We start from the raw sequence: 13,069 nt of genomic DNA on the forward strand, positions 1-13,069 counted from the left end.
CCTGCAGCTGACAGGCTCGCCAGGGTTCTGTAAACATCTTGAACCGCGGTAGCGTTCCGTCGTGGCTGAGGACAGACGGTTGCAAGTGCTGAGCGCGGTTTGAAACGTATCTTCGCCTTTCGTAACTTCACTTATGGCGAATTCCACTGGTGGATCTGAAGTGAGGCGCTCGAATCGCAAAAGAGCGCCCCAAACCGCCTCTGAGCAGATCCGCCACTGGTCGGCGTATCAACCTTGTGAGCTCCGTTGGAACGGAGTTGCTCCAATCGACCAGCGGAATTCGCGCGGTCGGTCCTGGTCGACCAGTTGAACTCGAATTCGTCGTCGCGGAGCAAGAAAAGCTGCTCCAGCACGACCAGTGGAAATCGCCATTAATTTTGGTCCCTGCTCCTTCATTTTGCGCTCGTGGCAGGAGGCGTTAATTGCAGAACGACGCTGACCTTCGACGCCGCGCGACTGCAAAGGCATGGCTTTGCGCCGGGTTGCAGCAAACTCAGGCCAGACGCCTCTAAGTAGGTAGAAAACAGTGCCTTCCACTGGTTCCATGGTACTGGTGACTGGCCCGGTGTTTCCAGGAATGTACGAGGGGGCGTAAGATCCCGTGCAACTCATAGTAACTGTTTACCTCGTCGACACGTTGTTGTATTGTAGATGCAAGATCGAACGACACACCGGAGCGAGCGATGTCATGATGACGCCAAGTTTCCGCCGAACCCCCTCCCCCCCCCCTCTACTTTTCTTGCGTCACGTATACGTGGTGTCAAGAGACATGCATGTGACTGAAACTCTGAAGAAGCGAAACTGAAAGTAAGACAACCGAAACTGAAAATAAGAGAAGAGAAACTGAAACTGCCGCACAGTTCATTGCCTGATGGACACATGCAGTATCACGTATTATTTAACGTCTTCATAAAACCGCTGTTTGTTCTTCTATAGAATTAGCAGCATTACTATATGTTTGCTATTAATGACACCCAGGTAATGAACATGATTTACCAACTTAAGTAGTGTTGGTTCTGGTGTAACACACGAAAAATTTATAGGCATGCCTTTGTGTATACGCCAGAAATGAAATTGTGAAGCAAGCCTTGAAACTGCCTGTGCATTTCTCATAAAAAAAAGAAAAACATTATCTTGTTTTCATAGCATGCGTATCATCTATATCAGATGTGACTAATGTTGAGCTATAACTTTAAATGGCTCATGCTGGCTGCCATCAAAAATCACTTTTTTTATTCAACAAACCTCATAACTCATTTCTGTCACGAAAGCAACGAAATGCTTCACTTATATCTCGTTGCTTTGGTGCAGTCATGGTTCATTATGCAATGTAAAATCTGATTAACGAATATTTTTGTTACTTGTTGCACGATACGTTTGTTCCTGAAATTCAGCACATCCACCAGTATTGCGTTCCCGCGCGGCTTTCTTTTTTTTAACTGAGTACAGGTGAATAGCCACCGGATTCTTGGCTGATCGCCCAGTGTAGGTATGTGCCATCTTTTGATAGGCTAACAACATCAACAAAATTCGTCTTTCACTTCCAATCATGTGTGCTGCGGTATACTTTTTCTTCGACTTTGTATTGATTCCATCCGTAGTAGGCATAGGAGGCATTGGCCACGCTATCAGCTTCCGCAAGTTAGGTTCACGCAGAATTTGTTACCTACGCTTCAAGTTGATCTGATCTCCTTGCAACGAGTTGCTGAAGAAAACGGGTGGACGGGGCAGTGCGGGAAGAAGAGTCGTCGAAGGAAGACATTTGTAATGTTTCTTGATTATAGCCAAAGTTTCTGTTACCGTTATTCAATTTTTGTCCCCTTGTGATTTATCAGCTATTATTCGAACCCCCCAAGTTTAAAGTTCAAAGTAGTAGCATTACTTTTAAATTCAGAAGAAGCTACTAAACATTACAATTGGTTTATATTCGCAGGATCTGGCTTGGAGCTATTCTGTTTGTATCCCTGATTATACTCCTATATTCTTCGTAGAGTTTTTGGTTATTTTGGCTCTTCTCTTAATTCCCAGGCATGTAGCTTGAGTTCTCATTCTTGCAGACTGCCTTTCAGTTCTAGTCTCCAAAATTCCGGAAAATCGTTATTGAATTGGTCGCTTAGGTTTTATGTTCCGTCCACAGTGCGTGAGATCCACTTGGTCTGAGTACCTGCCTATTCGGGTGTTTATTTTAACGAGGTGGCTGATTTATTGGCAAGGTCAGCTCTCAGCGCTCCTGTAATCTTTTCTGTCCTTCACCTCATTATGTTGGAAACTTCACGTTTCCAGCGGTTCCAACATATTTCAGCCAGCTTGAGTGATCCGTTGCTCAATACCGTGGATTTTCACCACTTAAATTACCCATGGAATGTCCAGTGGTGTAAATCAAGGCGTTGCGAGGTGTCAGTGACGCTTCTGCGATGCAAAATCCCTCACTTAAATTTATACTTGCGCCGATGCGGGTTCGCTGCGACAAACCTTTGTGTCTCATGTGGGCAAGTTGAAACAATAGGTCATTTTCTCCTCTCTCGCCGGCGGTTCGCAGTTCAAGGAAAGCAGTATTTGGAGGTCCCTCTTTCGAGGTTAGGACTCCTTCTGTCTCTTCCAGTTCTTCTCTCGTTCGGTGCGAGCGCCAAGGAATTTCCGTTAAGCAGTGTTTGTGGCTACCTTCATGATTACATAAGTGCGACTGATCGGTCACCTTGTTAGCTGCATACAAAATTCTGTTGCATGTCTAAAATGCTTGATTCTATTCTCGGTAATTCATATTTCTTAAATTTTATTGAATTTTCCAATTTTTATCCTGATTCAGTCTTCTACGCCGCCGCCTCACGTCTTTTTTTTCCCCCGTGCAAATATTTCATTGGCAATCTCCACTGTACCTTGGCAAATCCCCCCGCGTGGGTATGTGCCATATACGTTTACTGACGTGAAGAAGAAGAGTGTGGGCTACAAACACTGTCTGTACTTGTGCTCTTCCTTTTATTTGTTGTCTGTTTGCATTGTAAGGCATTAATAGGTAGAAAGGCATGCACGTAATGGGCATACCCTGTACGCATGAATGCGGAAGATGGTCATGGTTGTCCAAGCATTGCCATCAAAGCAACGGGACCTTCAAGAAACAGCTAGGATATGGTTGTGACCCCTCACATGCAGTGATACTCACACAATTTGAAAATATTGCAAGTTACAGCAGTGCCGTGGTTATATTGCTGCAAAACAATTAAGCTAGCCCATTCATGCGGAAATATTTTTAGAGGCTGCCAAAAAGGAACATGTCAAAAAGTTACACGTCCTGTTTCATTGTGTTTGAAATGAGGCTTAAGATTAAATTAATGTTACAAATACCCGCTGAAGAAATGAAACGATTAAACTCTCATGTGAAGGAAATACAAAAGGGTATATTTACGAAAACTTATTTACAAGCTAAAATAGCATCGCACACACACTCTCACGGGTTCCTTGTCGTCTGTCACTTGACTGAGTCGCCTCCAAGCGCTGCAGGCTACCGCGCACCTGCAGTGCACCGGAAGCGCACACACACACAAACACACACACTCTCACGCGCACACGTGCATGGGTCCACTTGAAAGGAGACGCCGCACGGCTCTCCGGTTCGTACTTCGGGCAGCGGCGGCATTTCCCGCGGCCCTAACGACCACACCAATAAGCTAACGAAGCGGGCGCCCATCGGTCCGTTCGCAGAACGGAGGGTGCAGCCAAGGACGCCCTCCCGCACCGAAAGCACACATGCGGGCACAAAAGAACGCTCGCTGCGCAGAACGACACTCGCAGAGAAACACATGTATATGAGAAATGGCCCCTTCTTACAAATGATGGTGGTAAACGAAATGAACAAGCAACTGCTGTGCAATCCATGCACTGTCATGCAGTACTTACACAATCACAGTCCAGTGACTGCAGAGCGGTCTGCAACCAGTAACTTGCAAAAAAACTATACTATGCAGCGAGCTTGTTTGCACGGTATTTGTTACATTTATCGAACGATCACATGAAATTGGTATGGCTATTTCTACACAGTGCATTTCCTAAAGACTCCTTTCTGCCATACTGTACTTTTTACCCAAAATGCTTCTTACAGAGTCATAAATTGTTACGTACGCGTATAAAGATGTTCGTAGCAGGTGTGTGAGCCTGAACAAAAAAAAACTTTTTATTTTCCTTAATTCTTCAGTATTCCTGATTACGACGACATATGGGCATTTATATGTTAGTACAATTTTTTTCACGCATCACAATTAACTGATGCACCGATGTGTTTGGTACACATTCATCTTCAGACGTTTCATGTCTGTTTGGTCAAAAAAATACGAAATAATAGTTGACTGCATTAGTTTTGACTAGCATCACACAGCATGCTCTTGAAATTCCTCTAGCTGTTGTACAGAAGTCTGTAATTGGCTTCATTGCATAGCTTCATACTTGAACCATTTTAACTCTGCAAACTGTTCTTTTTACCGCACATGGCGACATGGCATGCGAAGCCGCGTGGGAACGGGCGAGGAGGATTCGGAGGTACAGCTGCAACTTCGCTGGAATCCAAAGACAGCTAGGCACTTGTCACGGTTAATTTCGGAAAGGCGGCTATGCCCCAGTAAAGTTGCGTAAGGTCTTTCCTTGCAGACCTTACTAAGTTCCTTCACTTCGCACCAGAAATGCTCACCGCCCGATTTTCACTGCAATGAATAACCTTGCAAGGAATGTTATCGGCGGTCGCACGTGCATGACAATCCTTTCGACATGCGTGACGATGCCCACCGAAGGCATTTCAGGCTGTCGAAGGGACTTGTACGCTGGCTAAGCGAAGAGCGCGGAACATGCGTCACTGACAGCCCCCTTCCTTTCGCCGTCTTGTCCATCGTGCGTCGCGCCGAGCCCGACAAAGAGGAGGCCGTCACCCCCCCCCCACCCACCCTTCCCTCCTGAATGGGGGGTAGAGGGGGGGCGGAGATTCCGCAAATAGTTTCCCAGAGGCATCCTGTTTTTTTTTTCATGGGGTCAAGGAAGGTGGCCCAAGCAGTGTGAGGCAACGTTCTCTGTTCATTCTAGAGAAGCAAGCTTACACTGCAAAATTAAACCTTGTCTTTCTCTTCCAAATGCAATTAACTAGGAGTCCTGTCCAAAACCATTTTAGGTTGTTATGTGGGCACCCCCAACCTTTTTTTTCCGTGTAACTCCAGCACTTCACCTTTGTCATTGTAGCCGCTATTGTTCAAGTACCATGCAACATCCTGTTATTAGCACTTGCTAATTCATGCCTTCTGCAGGGTTTAAAGGACCTTTAATTGGAAATGAGAGCATGTGCACAGGGCGGAAAGCGCGTGATCTGCCAGGAAACACTAAAGCGGCCCCGAGAAGGGATCTTTATTAAGGATGCCAGCCATCTTGGGCCTCTTCACTTGGCAACGACGACAAAGCGTGTGCGGTCCCTATGGTTAGGCCCCAGCTGTGGAAGCCATCCTCGGACACGACCATGACCTTCGACATCTGATGTTTTTATTTAAAAACACAGGGACCGAAGTCGTGCTGTATGCAGTGCAATCGCCATGTGGTTCCATAATTATCCATTTAGCCCGGCTCTTTGGACGGATTCAGGAAACGACTGAAAAGAACAAAAGTAACGAGCAAACAAAGGTGCGCTGCATAAAAGTTAGAACGTAAAGAGACGAAGGCACGCTGCGCTAATGCTGTAGCGAGTTCTAACATGTAAAATTTCGCGGCTGGCGTCGATTTCTACAAAGCGCGAGTAGTGCCTACGGAAATAAACAAAGGCGCACTGGAGATGGGTAAGTCTGTATACAAGCACGAGTTTTTGCCTCTACCAGCGATTTACTAGCTCACACCGCGCGATTTAGATGTCTGGCGTCGATTTCGACAGAGAGGGAATACGGGCACGAAACGGGACGCTCGCGATCTGCCAGGAAACAATGAGGTGGCCCTAAAAAGGGCCGTTTGCAGGTGCACTTCAACCGCGACCTGCAGCGGCGTGGCAGCGCGGTGAGCTGTAGGCCCAGCAGTGGTCCGTCTTGTGCCCTTTGGCTCCGCACCGACGACACCGGTGCACGACGTACACCTCTCCTGGTCTTGCCCTTGAAGCCGGCGCTATCCCTGGTCCGTAGATCTTGACGAGGGCCGCGACGATAATCTTTGACATCTGGTCGATGCCCCGGTCTCTCGCCACGTGATATCGGTCTGCGGCAAACAAGGACAGCATCGGCTTGCCAGAAGCATCCAGGAAACGATGCTGCAAAAAAAGTTACGTTACAAGCGCCGCAATTTGGTGAGTTCTGCTCGAGAAAACTTGCGAAAATGTTGTTCAACCCTTACCTCGGGGTTGAGAATGTGCACGCCCGACAAGCGCTTCAGCGTGGCTGACAGACGGCGGTTCAGCTGGCGACGCCGGCGGTCCTCAAATTGCGCCTTACGTGGCTCATCGGAATGGCGTGGCAAGACTTTGCAGACCAGCACGACACTGGCCACGTTCTCCTGCAGCAGCAAAACGAGGTCCTGGAATGCGCAAGACATGTAGGTAAGCGGTACAGCACTTCATGAAGCGAAATTTGAGATAAAATGCCTACCTTTATGTGGCTGGAAGCGAAATTTGAGATAAAATGCGTACCTTTATGTGGCTGGCGATTTCTCGCGGGTCATCTCCTCTGTCGAGACAAAATCGGCGCGCCGAAAGCATGTCTCGGGAATTATTTCAGCTAGGCTGATTGCGTCGTGGCCGCTAAAGCTGAAAGTGCATGTTCTCACTACCGGCGAAAGCCGCAAGCGAGAACTGCACAAAAATTTCAGCTGCCTGTCGCCGACGAGCACACCACGCAAAACAGCCATAGCTGGACAGCTCCCGAAACAAGCGCTGCTGCCGAGCCCCACGAACCGAATGCCATGCTGCACGGCGGCAGCGGCGGGGGCGCCTAGCGATTCCCTAGGTGCTCTAGGGACAGGTCCAAAGTGGGCGCGGTGACGCACGTCCGGTTGAGAACGAGGGAGAAGCAGAAAAACGTCACGGAGAAGCGCATTCCATCGACCAATCAGCGTTTCCAGCCCACCTGCACCGAAACGCTTCTGTGACATGATCGCCAACCAGACGAAACCAGTGTTTTGTCGGACGAGTTGGCCGACTGTTTCCGCATTGCGACTCGGCCTCTACAACCACTGCACATACTCGCCTGTGATGTTGCATCGAGTCGTGGGGTTGGACATATACTTACCGAGAGCCCATTAGAGAATCACAAAAGCGATCATTTAGAATAAGCGCATTTTATGACTACACTCGACTTAGCAAGGCGCCGTCTACTAAACTACGCTTGCTACCTTTCATTTGTTTCATGAGAAAAAAACTGCTGAACCTATCCGCAAAATTGTTTACTTAGTTTAGTTTATGGGGTTTACCGTCCCAAAGCGACTTGGGCTCCAGAAATTTCGACTTCCTGGGGTTCTTTCATGTGCACTGCATGGCACAGTACAGAAGCCTGTAGGATTTCGCCTCCATCGAAATTCTACCACCGCGGTTGGGACTGAACCCGCGTCATTTGGTTCACCAGCTGAGAGTCATAATAACTGAGCCACCGCGGCGGTTTTATCCACAAAATAGTAACATCCTCCCTGTATCATATATGTATTATATCCCTTCACGTGCAACACGGAGACCCATACTTCCGGAAATATTACCTTTCCCGTAAAAAGAAACTTTAAGCATATGGTAGAGTTTCCTGGCACAAAAATCTGGAATACTCTACATTATCACCTGGAACTTACACACAACTTTTCCATTGCAATAAGAAATCACTGTCTTAAAATGAATAAAACACTTCCGAGTGCACACTGACACTTGACTGCTATAACTTTACGTTATTCGCCTGGTATTATATATTTTTAGCATACCGTAGGCGTACTACCGAAGACATATACCGATTCACCGGACCCCTCTTGCGCATGCGCAGTGGCATTGTTGAGATGAGGGGGAGCCACTGCGTGTGCGCAGCCGGCGCCCGGTGAACCTGTGTATGTCTCCGGTAGTACGCTTTCGGTATGCTAAAAATGTCTTTTTGGCGTACCAGAGATGTATTAGCAGAGACGTATACCGGTTTACCAGATGCCGACTGCACACGGGCGCAGTGGCCCCGCCTGGCCCCATCCCTGTCAATGCACGTGCTCAAGAGGCGCCCATTAAAGCGGTCTACGTCGTCGCGATTACGTCTCAACTATGCTAAAAACACCTATTTTCACGCAACCTCATACATTTATCCATATTTAAAGTGTAGTAATATTTCCTTGTGCTATAAGATATTATGCACTGTTTGGGATCTGTTGAAGTGATATTTTGCAGTTTGAGTGATGTATATGACGTCACAGTATTTTGGTCTTTGTGAGGTGATATTTGCATTCATTTTACATTGCCCTAATCCTTTTAAAAAAGCTACGTGCTCTTGTTTAAGCGATATTTCTCTCATATATATGATATTGCGCATTCTTCACGATTTGGTGAAGTGATATTTTTCATTTTTTTTTGTGATCTTCGTGATGTGACGTTATTTTGGTCTTTGCGAGGTGATATTTTTCATTCATTTTACATTGCTCTAATGTCTGCATAAATTCCGCGTGCCGTTGTTTGAATTGTAGGTTTTTACATTTTCCTTTACTTCTGCTTATTGGTATTTTACTCGCGTTTAGTGTGATAACTAACCCTTACAGATCCTTACACTGATGTCTTAAGCTTAAAAGAAGGAAAGAAAGAAAGAAACAAAGAAAGAAAGAAAGAAAGAAAGAAAGAAATAAAGAAAGGCTGGGATGCCAGAGGCCGCAAGCCTGCACACGATTTATGCATTCACTATGTTGTGATTTTTTAATAATTTCTGAGCAGGGATAAGACAGTGAGGCAACACGTCTCGCCAATGAGATCTTTCAAACTTGAAAAGCGCATGACACCCCCTATGATTATGCATTTCCGTCGTTGCGAGATATAATGGGCGTGCCACGGCGAATCCTGGCAGCGTCGCCTGTGTATCTTGCGGAACAGGCGAAAAACTCCGGCACAAAAGTGGCGGTAAATTTCATCGGAGGAACACTGCACATGACTGGCTGTTAGAAGTGAATACTCAGTACCAGTATGTAAACTCAGATCCTAAATATTTTTGCCCACGCCTACAAATAAGAAAACAAAATTTCCACGCTGTCAGGGAAAATAAATCTTCAGATGTTAATTGTAGAAACGTTTATTTACTGTAAGCGCACTATTTGAGGCATTAGGCCATGCACGTTTGCTGCATCTGTCTCGACTTAATACTTCGTGATTGCTTGAATGTATGACATATCTGTCTCTCTCTCTCTGCTCTTTGCCGCCGCCAGTTCATTTTGAAGATTCTGAAACTCCTCGTAAGTTTTCTCTGTTCTGCCCTTCTCCAGTCTCACCATTGCCATTCTCGATGAATCGTGCTAACAAAACGTATTGCTAACAAGGTGAAAAAAAATCTCGCCGCAAAAAGAACAGTTTTTCTGCAATCTAGGATACCTCCAGTCAACCTTAGGAACGCTACTACATGGTTAGGCTTATGATGTCCACAAAAAGAAAATGAGATACTGCGATAATTATATCGTAACAAAAGCCACGCATGTAGACAAAACATGAAAACATTTAGGATAAGTCAACTATTGCTTAACAATAATTACAATCTTTTTTAAATTATTTGAAAGGAGGAATATTCACTCATTCGATAATTATTTGAAAGGAGGAATATTCACTCATTTCATGGGGAATTATGCATATATCGTAAACTGAATATAAAGGAGCGGGCGAAAAATGCTTTCAGTCTCCTTCAAAGCACTAAGGACCCACCTTTCCTGACATTTACTCCAGTTCCTGATGTTTATAATATTATTTCCCGCTATCTGCGCCAGCGCATCTAACATATTTCTTTCAGAAATTTCTCAATGTTATTCTCGGCTGTTGATACGCGATGCTTCATCAGAAAATAAATGCATATATGATACAGGCTTCGAAGACATAACATAAAGCTTGCAAACGTTATATCGGTGTTCCTTGCCCCCTTCAGCGCTTGTCATTCCAGCCTGAGCTGCTGCGTGTGGTTCGCCCACAATTAGTACGTTCCAACGCTGGTACGTGCTATGAAGAATCAGCGTAGTGTCGAACAGCTTTCTTACCGCAAATGTTCGAGCCATCAGCGGATGCAGCAAGCGACGCAACCAATGACGCTGCAGAGTGCGTCGACAACGGAAGCGAAGTCCCCGCATTTGCGCGTGTCGGGAATCTCAACTGCTACATTTATTTCACACAGGTGCATCTGCAAGTCACAGAGGAAAAGAAAGGAAATCGCATCGAAACTCGATTTCTCCACTCGATGCCGCAAAAACGCTTGAGCACCAACTTTTGGTAACGCTTGTTAAGATGATTGAATTCGACTCCCTAGCATATACTTACACGAGTCACTTGTAATAATGGTCAAATTCAAATCTCCGGCATGCTCAAGGAGTCGCGCGATATAAAGCAATTCATTTTTTGGTTCATTTATTTATAGTGAGGTACCTGCTTACACCCGAAAGTCTTTTAGAACTACAATAGAGTGCTAAACTGGATGAGCTGGAGATGGTTCACGACTGGACGGCGCATCAGCAGCGTACTGCAGCATCGTCCCACAGTGCTCAAACTACGCATTCTGGCGCCATAACGTCAAAAAAGGTCCGAACCCTGCCCCATTGTGAAAATCGGTGACAAGTTCGCAGCGCTCACAGCACCGGATTCCGCGAGCTCACGCAAGAGTGCCGCCTTCAAGCGCGGCGGACGATGGCCCTCTGGGTGTGCGCTCCTCCCTGGTCGTCGCTAGGCCTAATTGGCTTCGCATCGAAGCTGCAGCGGACTGAATTTGGAATTGGCCAGCGCTATGCAAAAGATCTGTTCATGACAATGTCTTAATAAGAGCCTCATTGTATCACATTAGAAGAAAGATATGATCGATTTCAGCGACACCTTAGCTTAAGAGCTAGCGTGCAAAAGTCAGTGTCAGCCGCGCCGGCGGCAGCTGGGGCAGTGAACAGAAACTTGCCTATTATATCGCAGCTCTCGCTCCTGTATACCAGCAACTGGGTACGAGTCAGCGATCCTCAAGACGGATTCGTTGCTGAAATTTCATTAACTTAGGGCTTGGGAATAACACACTTTAGCGCGCTTTTTTGACGCTAGCGCCAGGGAACCGCCGTAGGGAAGGCGTTGACTTGGCGCGGACGGTTTGCGGGAGGCGCGGCTGTGTACCGCGGTGGAGGCACTGCTTTGTACACTGCGTTATAAGTAGTAGTAGTCGTCGTGGTGGAAGTGGTCGTGGTGGTGGTGGTGGTGGTGGTTGTGGTGGTGTTGGTGGTGGTAATAATGTTATTTGGCCATATTATACAATGAGACCTGAGGTGAGGCTAAAGGAGCAAGACGAAGCATTCCTCCTGACGAATCCTATACACCCCGAATAATGCATCTTGAACAAAGGTGGCCGTACGGACAACAAAAAAGAAAATACACTTTCACAACAATAAGCAAAAAATTATCAGGATAGAAATATTGAACAATTATGAGCAATGCTAAATATGCTGAACAACAATTGGCAGTACACAAAAACATTTTCATAATATGTACATTTGGAATAAAAGGAAACAACGCAAGGCTAAGTATACAGAGTTAGCTGAAATTTACACAGATGACAAAGAATCTTCAGTTTTTCCTAAATGCAGATACACTATGACTTTCTACAGCGATTTCTACAATAGAGTGATAGACATTACACATGGTTATAATTTGGTTATCTATAGTTTGTTTCCGATAGTTTGTTCTAGGTCTTGCAGTTGATAGGGCAACCGCATGTAAACCATAAGTAACATTTCTTGAATTGTAAACATTTTGGAAAGTACTGAAATTATGCTTTACTTCATCAAAAATATGAGCAGTTAAACTCAAATTGTGGAAATGCAAGAAATTGAGAACATGAAATTTTCTTCCACTGCTTGCTTGAACATAATGAACGCAGAGCTCTTTTCTTAAGAGAAGATTTTATTCGAATCGGTTCCTTGCAGGTTCCTCACACCAGGTTTCAGTATACAAGATGGGAATGAACAAGGGCAGAATATAATTTTCTTCTAACCTGCAGTTGGAGCAAATGCCTAATACGATAGATAACACAAATAGACCTGGCCATTTTCAGTCTAATGCAGTTAACATAATATGTCCACCCCATATCACTGCAGGAATCACATCAAGCAACCGGCAACTATGGACTTTCTTTATATTCAAGTCACTAAAAGCTAATTTTACGTCATGATCTAATGGTTTGTTTTAAGATATAATAGCATAAACTTTGTTTTGTTCACGTTTAACTGAAGTTGGTTAACAGAGAGCCAAACCGCTATATCGTTAAGCCAGGCATTAGATTGCTGTTCAAGTATTTGAAGATTGGAGCCAGAAAAAAAAAGTCATTAATAGCTTCGACATACATCATAATATTAGGAGTTAATAGAACGTTGAGAATGTCATTGATGTATAAAAAATAAAAGTGGTTGCAAAATTAAACCCTGAGCGACACCGAAATTTTTCGTACCAAAAACAAATTTTGCATTGTTAATCTCAGTGTACTGAATTCGTGCAGTTCGACAACTCCAAAAGTGCATTTGCAACTCCATGGATTCCATGTCTCTAATTTGTAAAGTAGTATTGAATGCTTCACGGAATCGAAGTCTTTGCACAAATCAAGAAAAATTCCACCAGAAAAAGCTTATACCTAAGATTATTAATTACAAAGTTTTTAATACCTAACAGACCTGACTGGGTTAATTTACTGGTCTGAGCCATAATGTTGGGGACAGATTAGATGTTTACCTTGTAAGAAGTTATTTCTTTGCCTGAAGAGTACAGGGTAAGCTAATATTGAAAACAGAGGCAGTATCGAAAGAAGACGATAATTGTTCGGGTGATTTTTGTTGCAAGCTTCGAATAACACGGCGACACACGTGAATTTTAATTTGCTGAGGAATATGCGTGAGGGGACCAGCGCTA

The 13,069-nt window shown here is 45.1% G+C and overlaps 1 long non-coding RNA gene across 1 annotated transcript; it reads right to left on the reverse strand.

Annotated features, from left to right (window-relative positions):
- Positions 1-5,537: 5,537 nt before the first annotated feature.
- LOC144102080 (uncharacterized) lies at positions 5,538-6,473 on the reverse strand. Its single transcript, XR_013308170.1, has 2 exons — positions 6,343-6,473; positions 5,538-6,259 (listed from the first exon to the last, which is right to left on the reverse strand). It is a non-coding gene; the product is annotated as an uncharacterized LOC144102080 (long non-coding RNA).
- Between the last annotated feature and the right edge of the window lie 6,596 nt (positions 6,474-13,069).

The sequence above is a fragment of the Amblyomma americanum genome, chromosome 1 (genome assembly GCF_052857255.1).
Source record: "Amblyomma americanum isolate KBUSLIRL-KWMA chromosome 1, ASM5285725v1, whole genome shotgun sequence".
Classification (NCBI taxonomy): domain Eukaryota; kingdom Metazoa; phylum Arthropoda; class Arachnida; order Ixodida; family Ixodidae; genus Amblyomma; species Amblyomma americanum.